Source organism: Lactuca serriola, chromosome 4 (assembly GCF_051521515.1).
Source record: "Lactuca serriola cultivar US96UC23 chromosome 4, Lser_US96UC23_V15, whole genome shotgun sequence".
Classification (NCBI taxonomy): Eukaryota; Viridiplantae; Streptophyta; class Magnoliopsida; order Asterales; family Asteraceae; genus Lactuca; species Lactuca serriola.
Window position 1 is genome coordinate 199890324 of NC_136411.1, and position 14043 is coordinate 199904366.

General features: G+C 36.9%; 1 pseudogene; it reads left to right on the forward strand.

The window, feature by feature from the left end:
- Positions 1 to 10069: 10069 nt before the first annotated feature.
- On the forward strand, positions 10070 to 12152 carry LOC145099115 (pyruvate dehydrogenase E1 component subunit alpha-3, chloroplastic-like; annotated as a pseudogene).
- Positions 12153 to 14043: the final 1891 nt, after the last annotated feature.

Sequence of the window (14043 nt, forward strand, 5' to 3'; positions counted from 1 at the left end):
TTCCTCGAAGTTGGGGTGATAGTCCCCAGATGTATCTCTTGACCTTTTGGCTCTCCAGGGTTAACATTCCTGGGCAAAGTGTTATTAAGTCACTGAACCTATTGGTGTAACCTGCTATATCCGAACCTACCATCGAGAGGTTCCACAGTTCCTGTTCAAGCTTCTGAATCTCGCCTCTTGGGCAGTATTCTCGAAGGAACATTCTTTTCAGGTTTTCCCAACCCATGGAGTTTGCCACCACCAGGGTTAGTGTCTGGACGTGGCCGTTCCACCATGTCAGGGCGCGTTCAGAGAAGGTAAAAGCGGCGAACTTTACTTTGCTTTCTTCAGGACATGCACAGATTTCGAATACAGCTTCTGTTTTCTCTATCCATTGAGATATAGCCAATACTCCCCCAGTCCCGTAAAAGGGAATAGGTTTTTCGTTGGTGAAGTCTTTGTAAGTGCATACCCCTGAATGGCTTTGACCTTGGCCATTTGTAAAACTGTTTGTTCCTCCCCCCGATCCGTTGTTGCTCATTTGAGCCATTGCTGCAGTTACAGCAGCGGTTACAGCAGTCTGGAACATAACGGTGTCCATAATTGGAGGAGGTGGTGGAGGTGGTGTTGAAGTTGAGTTTCTGCGTGTTGATCTACGAGGAGGCATGTTCTGGTAGAGAAAAATAAGAATGAATACTATAAGTTTCTAATGTTTTAACAGTCGTGTGTTAGTTGTATCTTGTAATTTGTTTTGACTTTAGTTTATGGTTTCAAGGTAGGCATAGAAATTTAAAACTCGAAATTTTTGAGAGGTATATAATAAGAAATACTTCATATTTATACATATAGGTCACACCTGAGGTGTGTTACATTACATATCTTGTTCGGGAAAATTTGATCCTCCTAGAGATCTCCGATTACGGATACAACAGGGAAAACAAGGGAAATAAAGGAAAAAACTTTTATCCGAAATCCTAATCTATAACAAAATTGTTGGGGGCTTGAACAAGTTCTACTTGCGACGTTTGGAGCTAGATTCGGCATCCGACCGTTTGACTCCCATCAGTCGCCTCTCAAGATCTGCTTGTTGTTCCTTCATCTCTCTTATTTCTGCCAGAGTCGTTATCATTTGATTCTGAAGTGTCCCCGTGTAGATTTGGGTATTCTCATGTAGTCCTTCCAAACGGCGGATGTCAGCGGCGTTACCTTGGGTAGCAGCATTGACCTCGTGAACTCTGGCTGCTTGCCTGTCCGTCTCGTAGTTCTGGGTAGCTATAGTGTTCACAATAACAGGAAGTGCTCGATCAGCTGAGCTTCCCCCACTGACATTGTAAAAATCTCGGCACATGCCGAAAGGAGGGCGTACACCTTGCTGGCGGCTCCAGTAGTAGAGGTGACTTCCCCACATGGGAATGGGTCCCGGTTGATATAGTCTGATTTCGGGAGGATGAGGGATGGGAGGGTCGTACACTTCTGGCTCGGAGTCTGTCCCGCTAGAAATCTCCTCGATCTCTTCGTCGACTTCGAATTCCTCTCCGATTTCGACTTCGAATTCTCCCTCGATAACCCCTTCGGGTTCTTCCTCGACCTCTTCTTCGATTTCCTCTGGGTCTTCCTCCGGGTCTTCTTCTATCCAACCGCCGTTGCCTTGGTTTGGGTAGTAGGGATCTCCTGGTAAATGGAATCCGGCCATTTGTCTGTACTAGGATGGATGTATGAGAACTTTATAAGAAAAGAAAATTCTATTTAACGACTTACTATTTTTAACTATAATTTGTACAACTATTTTTAATAATACTCCTATAATATTTCAATTTGGCGAAACTAAATTAATTTGTATTTGGTAAGTTCTTGGCTTGTTGTCCACTATGACCATTCCTTGACGTACGTTGGTCAAATCCAGGATAAATATAGTTGATCAGGCTATATTTATTCTCGACCTGATTACATACCCCGAGGCTCAATCGTAGTGTCGTAACTTGCCTTAATACTTTTTAGTAAAACTTGTTATGATACGAGATTAATGCATGCTTTTTAAAAATGTATATCTTTAAAAAGAAAGTATTTTGTTCATGAAAATGTTTTGTCAGAGGGTTTTTGGTCCCCTTTGTATTTATAGTTTGTATATCGTATGTGGTTCGATATACTTAGTTCACTATAAACAATGCTCTGATACCAATCTGTCACACCCCCAAATCAGAATGGCGGAAACATTCGGAGGTGGATGACTTCACGTAGTATCACAACCATTGAATATTGTAAAGAAAGTAACACAACCATCACATATATAATGAAAACGTATATTGTTGCGTTATACATAATAGCAAAAGAATATTACAATGAGATGATAAATGTTCAATAATAAAACATCCTTAGTGTTCCTTTCTCCAAAAGCTGGTGGTTACCTGTATTACTGATTCCCTGAGAAATACAAGTGGTTTCCAAAAAGTGTCAACAATTAAGTTGGTGAGTTCATAAGCGTTTTGTATTGAAAAGTATGTCCTTTTTGATAGTAAACCGATGAACGAGGTTTTCAGAAAATCCAATATTTTCTATAAATGATTTGAAAAGTTTCCCGTGTTGGAGTGCGTTTGTGTTTTCCATACTTGAATAATAGTGATAAAATTTGTGTTAACGATAAAATGGAAAACTGAAATGCATATATGAATCTCGTAAATCAAACTTGTTTTTATACTTTTATGTGAGTTTTATAACCATGCTATTGACACTGATGGCCTGTAACAACGTTCTTCAGGCGTTGGAACTGTTATGACATTTGTCACCCCAGGCCTGCCGGCCTAGCTGTAGCTAACAGCTTAGGTGTGAGATTGTCAATCCCGTATAGATCTATACACAAGTATCACGCTCCCCCTACAAGGGATTATGGTATATAATACAGGACTTAATAATGCATACTCGAACGTACGTGAAGCTGTCTCACATTACTTGGTATAAACAGATTTACGATAATAAAGACTTTACTTCTTTTGAAAGCATTTCATTTGTCAAGATGTATATGTAAAATGTATGAATCACTTGAATACTACACTCATTATAGTTTCTCAAAAATATTTTCCCATTTGGTAATAACAACTTGGTGATATAATAGCCCTTTAAACATAAGGTTATTTTTGTATCAAAACCTTATAAGAACGATATTATAAAAATGATACTTTGATTTGTAATGTACTTGTATTCCTCCCTAAAACATGAAAAGAATTGAAAAGTAGGGGTATGAACTCACTCGTTAAGTTTGAAGAGAGAGACTAGGGTTGAGCAGAACTTCGACCGCGGATGGTTGCGTCGTCGGGCTCTTCGGGGATCTCTGCAGCGTAAATCTTTCGTCGGGGGCTCGAGTGCGGAAACCGAGGTGAGGGAAAGGTCTCTGGAGCTTAGAGGTGTGGGAGAAGGACTGAGGAATGGTGAATGGTGTGTAAAAACTCGAGCTTATGCCTTCTATTTATAGGGCTGGAAACCCTCGTACGCGGCGCGTACTTCCGGAGTACGCGGGGCATAAAATGGCGTCATGGCTTACGACTCGGGTCTAGCCAAGCGTAGCTTGGGCGGGCCAATGGGACTCCTGGGTCTAGCCAAGCGTAGCTTGGGCGGGCCGATGGGACTCGACTTTGGGTCTAGTACGCGGGGCGTACTCCCATATTACGCGGGGCGTAATCCTGGCTTCCGACTTCTAAATTCCGTAACTTTCGTGTACGAGCTCCGTTTTTCACGTTCTTTATATCCATGCGTAGGTGAGATTATGCTCTACAACTTTCATTTAGACTCCGTTGGCTAGTTTTGACTTTATTTTTAATGATAAAATTTTAATAGGCCGGACCTCCTAAAGTTCGTTAAAAATTCATAGGTTCTTTATTCGACGTCGGTTTTCGTCTGTCTTTTTATCGTTTTATTACTACTGAGGAGATCTTCAATTTCCGTTTAGGTGGCGATAGCTAAATAACACTCGATCTTCAATCCGAGTTTTTAGCCCTCTTCTACTGTTACGAAACTTTGAAAATCCGTAACTTCTTCATATGAGGTCCAATTTGGGCGATCTTTTTATGTACGCTCACCTTTCAACGAGATCCACGACTTTGGTTTAGATACTTAAGGCTAAAATGCATTTTATTGAGATTCTACTTTTTACGTCAAATAATGTTTTAACGTCGTGTCGTAAATATACGAGTGGTTATAATTTCTTCAATATAACCCGGTTTTGAGCGTTCTTTATGTTCTTGGAAACCTTGGCATGATATCTAATATTTGATGTATCCCAACTTAGATACTTGAACACTTTATTTTCGAGGTTAATTTCGTTGCTTTTTAGCTTTCGAGTGTTTACAATGCTTTTTGGGAAAAATTAGGGTTGTCATAGGTTCTTTTCAAGATGGGAGTGCTCTCTGTAACGTTCACTGCCTTGGCTCACCTCATCCACCAGCGATCTCGACTCATCTCTTTTATCCGGCGAGCTTGGGCTAACCTTACCTCGACGAAAAATTCATCCAGACCTGGTATCCTAGAGAAGGTAAGAAGCTATGGAGTTCTATCCTTTATTTGTGGAGATTTTTCTTTGGGTTATATGTATACCGTATTTAGCATGTATTGAGGTGTTCATGGTTGAATTTTCAGATGACTGGGAAGGACAAAGACTATAGATATATGGCAACTTCAGAACTATTAAATGAATTAAAGAAAGAGGGGTTTAAACTTGACAATGACCTTGAGTTGAGATTGTCCAATACTGTTCTTCAACAGCTTGATGGTGCAGCTCGTGACGTGTCTGGATTGGTTGTTAAACGTCTTGCTCCTCTGGTGAAGAAAATTGACGAGGCATATACATACATACATATATATATATATATATATATATATATATATACACACACACACACACACACACACATATATATATATATATATATATATATATACACACACACACACACTATTATTCAACTTGGTCAATAGGTTGTTACAAAAGGTAGACACTAAACAATAAAAATAACATTAAGCCCCTACAATCTAACACCCTTTGATTATTTTAAATAACAAACCTCTCCGATAATGCAAGTTGTATCTTTACTTCCAATTTTTTCTTTTGTGAAGGATATTGCTATAAATATAATTGGGTAGAATAGATTTTTGAAAGTAGGATGCTATAAATTATAATAGAGTAATAGACAGAAAAATGAATGAATGGAAGTTTGTTGAGTTTTGATATATTGTGCACTGCAGGTGCTTGATTTGGAGTATCTACATTCTCTGCGTGTGGTTCACCGTGATCTAAAACCGGATCATTTATTGATTGCACATGATGGTCATATTAAGGTAGTTTATCTATATATCTATTATAAGTTGCTTCTGGGTTTTGGTTTTGGTTATAAACATACAAATAACTATTCGGTAATAATTGTTTTGTGTTTTGTGAGCAGTTAACAGATTTTGGGCTGTCAAAGGTTGGTCTAATTAATAGTACAGACGATTTATTTGGTCCAACAGTGAGTGACACATCACTATTGGGTGATAATGAGACTCAGTTATCTCTCTCATCTCCATCTCCATCTCTGTCTGCCACTGAGACTCAGCAAAAAAGACGCAAAAACCGCTTTGTTGTTGGAACTCCAGACTATTTTACACCCGAGATTCTTCTGGGAACTGGACATGGTTTGTTCACAACTAACTTGATATAATAATGACATGAATTGCTTATAAAATCTCATGCATTAAAATGTTTTATTCAAATATCTTTCAGGTACATCAGCGGATTGGTGGTCTGTTGGTGTAATACTATTTGATATGATTGTTGGCATTCCTCCTTTCATTGCAGAGCAACCTCAGGTGGGGTTGGGGTCCCACTTTCACTTCTTTGTTAGTTGCTGTAATCTTACCTTTTCTTCACTATTTTTTACATGATATTTTACTGACAGAAGATCCTAACCAGATACTTGGAGCTAGGGGAGCAACCGAGGTTTGCTTTCTTCTTTTTCTTGATCAACATTAATCATTGTGAACAGGAAGCTGAATAATTTAATAAATGTAGGTGAAACAACATCCGTATTTTAGGGATATTAAGTGGGATACCCTTGCCAGGAAAAAGGTGCATGAAATACATTAATTATTAAACTTTGTTTGATCTAATCATTTAAAAGAAAGTAGAAAATAGAAATAGTTATGTTTTGTGTCAGGTTGCATTTGTGCCTTCATCAGAGAGTGCACTGGACACAAGTTATTTCACAAGTAGGTACACATGGAATAACTCAGAGCATGTATATGCAACAAGTGAAACAGAGGTCTCTAAGACTGATGATTGATAGCTTTATTTCAATTTGTATGGCCACAAGTGATACCTGTATTCAGCTCTTCCTCCTACCATGTTCTGCCACAGCCCTACTATACCTGCACCTCTTGCCTTCTTCTATGTTTTATTAATCTTTCAGAGACACGACTTTTAAACTAGACACCAAAGATGAGAACTCGGTCAAAGCAGGAAACTGATTTTTGGTTGGGATTTAAAGGCCTTCTGTCACACCCCAAAACCAAGAACAGCGGAAATGTTCTGGGGCGGAGGACGTCATGTATAGTATCACAACAATGAAAAGTAGTAAACAAGCAACAACATCATCCATTACATTAATAATATAATTATTATACAAGTGTTCTGTCAAATTTTGATAAACACTAAAGCATAAATCAAAATGAAAGATGAGTCTTGAACGAGCTCCATCTTCCTTTCTCCTTGCATCGGTACCTGTCTATGATGACCTGAGGATACAAGTAATTTTGAAAGCGAGTATCAGCTTTGAAGCTGGTGAGATCATAATTATTTTAGTGTCTTAATTTGTATGTAATAATTTGTGAGTTTATGAACTGTAAGTATAAAAATGTTTGTAAAACAACTGTAAACGTTTGAAAAACTCTAGAAATCCCTATGATTCCTACTATTATATAAGGGTGTCTTCTACCAAGACCTAACTGTTCTCAATGTAGTCTTCTACCAAGACTTAACTGTTCTCAATGTAGTCTTCTACCAAGACTTAAATGTTCTATATGTTCGTTTCTTGTAAACGTGTGTGTTTTCCCAAGTGTAACTATCATTAACAAAATATAGTTTTTACATTTAAAGTTTAAGTGAAAAGATCACGAAATATATGTACAGGGAAAATTAATGTAGTACTAAAATGTAGCGCTATAAGAACTACTGTTGTACTAACTACCTTAAACCGGATTTATATTAAGGCATCATGTGATTTATTGTACCATACTATTGACTGGTAACAACGACATACGAATGGTCGTAAAAAGAAATTACGTTTGGCACCCGCAGACCTGCAGGTCCGGCTGTAGCTAGCAGCAAGGTGTAGGATAGTCAATCCAGTATAGATCTATACGCAAACTCACGCTCTCCCTTCAAGAGACTCTGGCTACAACTCGGGCCATGACATTTAAGTCATGCTCCGATTCATATCACAATAATTAAGGTATTCATGTATATGTAATGTAATGAACTTTTTTAGTATAGTTGTATATGTTCTCTTTCTAGTATAGTTGTATATGTTCTCCTTCTAGTATAGTTGTATATGTTCTCCTTCTAGTATAGTTGTATATGTTCTCTTTCTAGTATAGTTGTATATGTTCTCTTTCTAGTATAGTTGTATATGTTCTTCCTCTAGTATAGTTGTATATGTTCTTTTCCTAGTATAGTTGTATATGTACTCATAGTAATGTAATGTATATGTTCTCATAGTAATGTAATGTATATGTTCTCATAGTAATGTAATGTATATGACTCATGAATGAACTGACTCATTGTATGATATCGCATTATAGTAATAGTTCTAGTATCTTCCTAAACTACCCATATGGTAGTTTACTAGTAATCTAACTAGTACGTATGGACATGGATGTATAACCTTGCTACCCAAGGTCATGGGATGAACTGGAAGGGCCTTTATGACTATATATGTACATATGTTATATAACTAATATTTAAACGACCTTCGGACGAGTACCCGATATCCCACCAAACCACATCTCAAGCACGAAAAGGAAATAGGGTGGATAGCCTTCCTAAGTCTTTTAAACATTTCTTATAAAATATACATATAGAGGCATGCAATTTATAATATAAAAGCATAAATAAGTTTTGTAAAACCTTTGAACATAATTATTATCTTAAGAGAAGATCGACTTGATGTCAATCTATAAAACGGTTTGAAGGCACGGGTTTGATAAAACAGTTTAGTATAAAGAAACATTTGTTTGAAACACAATTTTAAATAAGTTTGAAATGAAACATACAGAGTAAAAGGTACAGTGTAATAAGGAGTTTTAAACACATAAAGTGTTTATTAAAAACATTTGAAGGAAACTGTTTGGTAAAACGGCTAATGAGTAGCCAATCATTTGAATGTTGTTTACTAATCACAAATGATTGATATAATAACTAGCATGTTTCTACTTGTATCCCCCCCATAAAACATTTAAAAAACAGTTAAAACATTGATTAAGGGGTATGAACTCACCTGCAGTAAGTGATTGGAATTGAACGGACTGTTATCGTAAGGAAGGATCGGACAAGTTCTTGGTGTCAAGTGAAGACTTTAGACACACACAATGATCCTAATTACATATGAAAACATATGTATATAAATAATTAGTGATTAAAACACTAATTATACAAGTATAAGAATTTTAATGTGAGGAAAACACTTTTGGTCAAGCGCTAGGAGGCAAATGGGTTGCAACAAAGGAGTGCAAAGCCTCTTATGGGAGTTTATGGTCAAATGACCATATGCTTTGGAGTTTACGGACTAGGGGAGTAAACTCCTGGCCGTAAACTCTCAACAAGGTCTCTAAATGAATCCTATCATTTATACAACTTGTTTGGTGAATTGTTTCAAGGCTTAATCAAGTGTTTGGGTGACATTTGTCCCCTTTATAGGGGTTTATGGCCTTGGGACCATATCCCATGGAGATTACGCCTGTAATCTCCCTTGGGGGAAGGTTTATGGTGCTTTCAAGTCCCGATATTATCAAGGAATGCATTAAGGCAATTGTCCAAGGCTTTAGGAGGATTTATGGCACCATTTGGCACCATTTATTGGAGTTCACGGCCCTGGAGCATCTTGGGCTGTGAACACCCTTTTCTTGGTCTTTTAGTGGTGTTTGCTAGCCCTAAACACACTAGGGTACTTGTCCTAATTTGTCTCTTGGCTTAAGGAGGATTTTCAAGGCATTTTGACACCTAAACATGGAGTTCACGGTCCTGGAACATCCTTGGCCGTGAACTCACTTTTCATCCTTGATTTTAATTGATTTTGGTGTCCTAAACATGCAATGGTGGGTTCTAGTTCGAGTTCCAAGGCTTTGAGGGACTTTGGGACACTTTTAGCCCTTAATATGGAGTTTACTCCCCAAGTGTTCTTGGTCCGATTTTGATGTTATAATACACAATCTAAGCTATATAATATAATTAGATCGAAGTACTCACGATTTGGGATAAAAAAAACTGAAGATCCGTGAGAGAGAATTTTGACTTTTCTCTAAATGGAAATGTAACTAATGAACCAATATGGTTCAGTTTTCTATATATAGTCTTGAGATTTTTGGCAGAAAATATTTTTATTCCCGGAATGAACTCTAATATCATAGAGTATTGGAATAACAGTGTTGCACGAAACCCTGGTGCATCCACTCTCCTGATATTTCCTTAAGTGTAAATCCTGAAAAACTGCCAAACTTATACTCGAAGTCTGGAATTTCACTGTAACTGTTCTAACTTCTATTGGATTGATGTGGTTTGTTCAGAATGGAAATTTCGGGTTGTCACACCTGCCACCACCTCCTCCACCTGAAGAGATAATCATAAATTAATAGAGATTCATGTTGTTTTTTACTTCAACACGTCTATTTTTACAGTTTACGAATTTCCTTGTTGAATTTCTAATTTTAATTATGAATTTTCAACATATATTTTTTTTTATTTTGTTCTGGAAATCAAGCAGGAGGTTTTTGGTGGTTGAGTACATTCAAAAATAGCTAAACAAACGGACCAAAAATTAAGAGGAGGATTTGAAGACCCATAATGACTAAAATGCCCTTGCTAACTTACATGGATATAGATCCCTTGGCTCTCTCAGAGGTGGTTGCTTTTGGAGTTGAGCCTTATGAGCATTTGAAACGCATGGAGAATGAGTATGAAGCCTTGGCTACTATAAAGTGTAAGGCATCTTATTTCTTTCCAATAGTGTACCCACCTGCAGTTGATTGGTGACCGATTCGATTTTTGATTTTTCAGTTTTTCATAATTGTGTTCTTATTGATGTGTTCAGGTTAGGGCTTCCAGTTCAGTTTTAGGCTTTATCTCTACATTTCTATTTAACAGTTTCAAGCAAAAGCACAAGAAATAGAGCATCTTTCCTATCACTTTTAAGGTATCTTAGAACTCCTAATTTTCAATATTTGTTCTTATTCATTCAGGATTTATGAAATTAGATAATATGTTGTGTCAAATAATTGGAAATTTTACAGGTGTACAATGTTGGAAAGGACACAACAGTTGTATTACAGCTTAAAGGTGATTGTTCTCTTGGTTACCTCCATATCGTGTAAGCCTTTAACCGTATTCTACTATTAATCTGTTACCCATCTCCCTTTTCTCAGTATCCTTTTATCATTCTTGAGAAATTGACACCTTGTTTGGCTTCAGACCTGGAGCTTAAACAATTATTTCGTCAAACTACTGACCCTCGATCTGTGTTTGACAAGATTACCAAACTAAAGGAAATAGACATCAGATATTAGGTATTCGATTTTGCTTCTGTTTTGCATTTTTTTTGTGAACTTCGCTTCAGGCCCGGATTCCATAAACCCGCCGTCACCAGCATGACGTCTAATTGATCAAAAACCCTGTTTGATATGGGATCCAACAAATTGATTTTTGTATTTTACTCTACAGCTGCTCACCAAAGAAGAAGGTTTAGAAGTATACGAGGACATGATATTGGGGAGAGCTTTCGAGGACATGTGTGCTCAGATGTATTATAGGGGGGAAATGTTTGGTTTTGTCCATTTATACAATGGGCAAGAAGCTGTTTCTCAGGGTTCATCAAGCTATTGAAGAAAGAGGATAGTGTTGTGAGCACCTACCGTGATCATGTTCATGCTCTAAGCAAGGGGGTGCCTGCTCGTGCTGTGATAAGCGAGCTGTTTGGGAAGAAAACAGGGTGTTGCCGTGGTCAGGGTGGATCCATGCACATGTTCTCTGCTGAACACAATGTTCTTGGAGGGTTTGCCTTTATAGGAGAAGGCATCCCTGTTGCCACAGGTGCAGCATTCAGTAGCAAGTACAAGAGAAAAGTGTTGAAAGAAGCAGATTGTGATCAGGTGACATTGGCATTCTTTGGAGATGGGACCTACAATGATGGGCGGTTCTTTGAGTGTTTGAACATGGCAGCTCTATGGAAATTTCCTATCATATTTGTGGTGGAGAACAATCTGTCGGTAATTGGGATGTCCCATCTGTGTTCAACTTCAGATCCCGAAATCTGGAAGAAGGGTCCAACTTTCGGGATGCCAGGTGTCCATGTTGATGGCATGGATGTGTTGAAGGTGAGGGAGGTAGAAAAGGAGGCTATTGGGAGAGCTAGGAGAGGAGAAGGCCCAACTTTGGTTGAATGTGAGACTTACAGATTCAGAGGACACTCTTTGGCTGATCCTGATGAGCTTCGTGACCCAGGTGAGTCGCTTTTAGTCTTTTACTCTAGTATATACGTAACATTGAAATTTGTTGTGATTGTATAGTTGTATTGTGAATTGCAGCTGAGAAGGCTCATTATGCAACAAGGGATCCAATAACAGGATTGAAGAAATACCTGATTGAAAATAAATTGGCAAGTGAAGCAGATTTAAAGGCGATAGAGAAGAAGATAGATGAGGTGGTTGAGGAAGATGTGGAGTTTGCAGATGAAAGCCCTGCTCCTTCAAGAAGCCAACTGCTGGAAAATGTGTTTGCAGATCCAAGAGGGTTTGGAATTGGACCTGATGGAAGTTACAGGTGTGAGGATCCTAAGTTTACTGAAGGCACTACTCAGGTCTAGTCTATTGCTAAGCTTTTGTTTCTTTTCTTCTCATGTTGTCTATCTTATTATTATTATTATTATTATTATTATTATTATTATTATTATTATTATTATTATTATTATTATTATGAATTGTTAATCATATTGGTTACATAGAGTTATATATGATTTTGTTTTTGTTGCTTTAATGGATTCCTTTTGATTATCTCTCTTTTACTGTCAGTGTCTTGTTTATCTAAAATTAATCAGTTAAAAAGAAATCGTTGTGTGAGCTGTTTTTCTTGTTCCAGAATAGATTTGTTAAGTTCCATTTAGATGTTTTTTATTAGATACACAAAAAAAATCACATTTTGGAAAAGAATGATGGAAAAGCTTGATGGGTATTTGTTGGGAGAAAGGGTAAAATGGTCATTTGCTTTCATACTGTCTAGAGCAGTAGCTGGTTTGTAATTTTCAAAGTATAGTGTCTTGAGATGAAACAAAAGAAAGTACAATGTTGTAATTGGATGGACATAAAGTACATCTCCTGCAATTTGTCCATTTATTTATATTCTCGCATCATTCATTATATGGCTGGAAACATATTGAGCAGTTGGGAACTACCAATGGAAAAGATTATTGGTTGTGCATCAACTATCTTGGATGAAACCATAAAAAGAAAGTACGCATCCCTGTAGCCTTTACTGATACAAATCTCTTTTATTAAGAAAAGAAATTCATAATTTTATTCCTAAAAATACCTAGAAAGTTATCTTTTATATTAAAATCTTATTTGGGTTCTAATGAGTTGTATTATGTTTTGTCACACCCCCAAACCAAGGATGGCGGAAACGTCCGGGGGTGGAGGACTTCATGTAGTATCACAACAACGAGTATAATAGTGCTCAAAGTAAATACCACCATCATAAATATAATTGAAAAAGTTACACCAATGTATATGTTTACATATTTCAAATCAATTACATTATGATGACAAAGTGAACTGTTTGACGATTATCGTCCCATCCTCAAAACGCTGTTGATTTCCTGTTTCACTGAATTCCTGAGAATACAAGTAATTTTGAAAAAGTGTCAACACAAAGGTTGGTGAGTTCATAAGCTTTTGATAGTAAGAGTTCGAAAATCGATCTTTGTATTGAGTTGTGTGTTACCAAGAAAAATCCAATATTTTCCTTAAAGTGCAATATGTAGTCTTTAATCCAAAAACCGAAAAGTACAAATATTTTTCCATGCTTAAAATAAATAATGCAAGTTCAAATCGACATAAACTCGTTTAATTGAAAGAAAAACCCGGCACTTTATAGTTGTGCCTCACTTTTGAATAAACCCGGCACTTTATAGTTGTACCCCACTTATGAATAAATCCGGCACTTTATAGTTGTACCTCACTTGTGAATAAATCTGGCACTTTATAGTTGTACCTCACTTATGAATAAATCCGTCACTTTATAGTTGTACCTCACTTATGAATAAATCCGGCACTTTATAGTTGCACCTCACTTATGAATAAATCCTTTGTAATGAGTATGAAAAGTAAATGGATCATAAACTATTCCTATAATAGTTCATAAAAGTTTGTAATGGTAATGTACGTAAACTATATATACAATGTAGTTTATTCAATTGTTTGAGTGAAATGGATGTACTATGATTATAACAATTGTGTTATCCTTTATATGTCATGTGTATATCAGTATATCAAAATCCGTTTATTAACTGATGCATGTTTATATACCAAGACAAAATGTCATTTTATTTGCAATAACACGCATTCACATAAAGGTACACACCTTGCTCAACATGTTACAAGGTGATAAGAATTTGTTAGCATTTTTCTGTTATTACTAGTTTCGATCGCTGTTTTTAGAACATTTATAAAAACTTCTTAACAGGTCAAAATCAGAATCCGTAAATTCTGAGAGTTTGGAAAATGAGTCTAGTTCATTCATAAATTTTTCCATGATTTTTAGTGACCTTTAACTTGTGT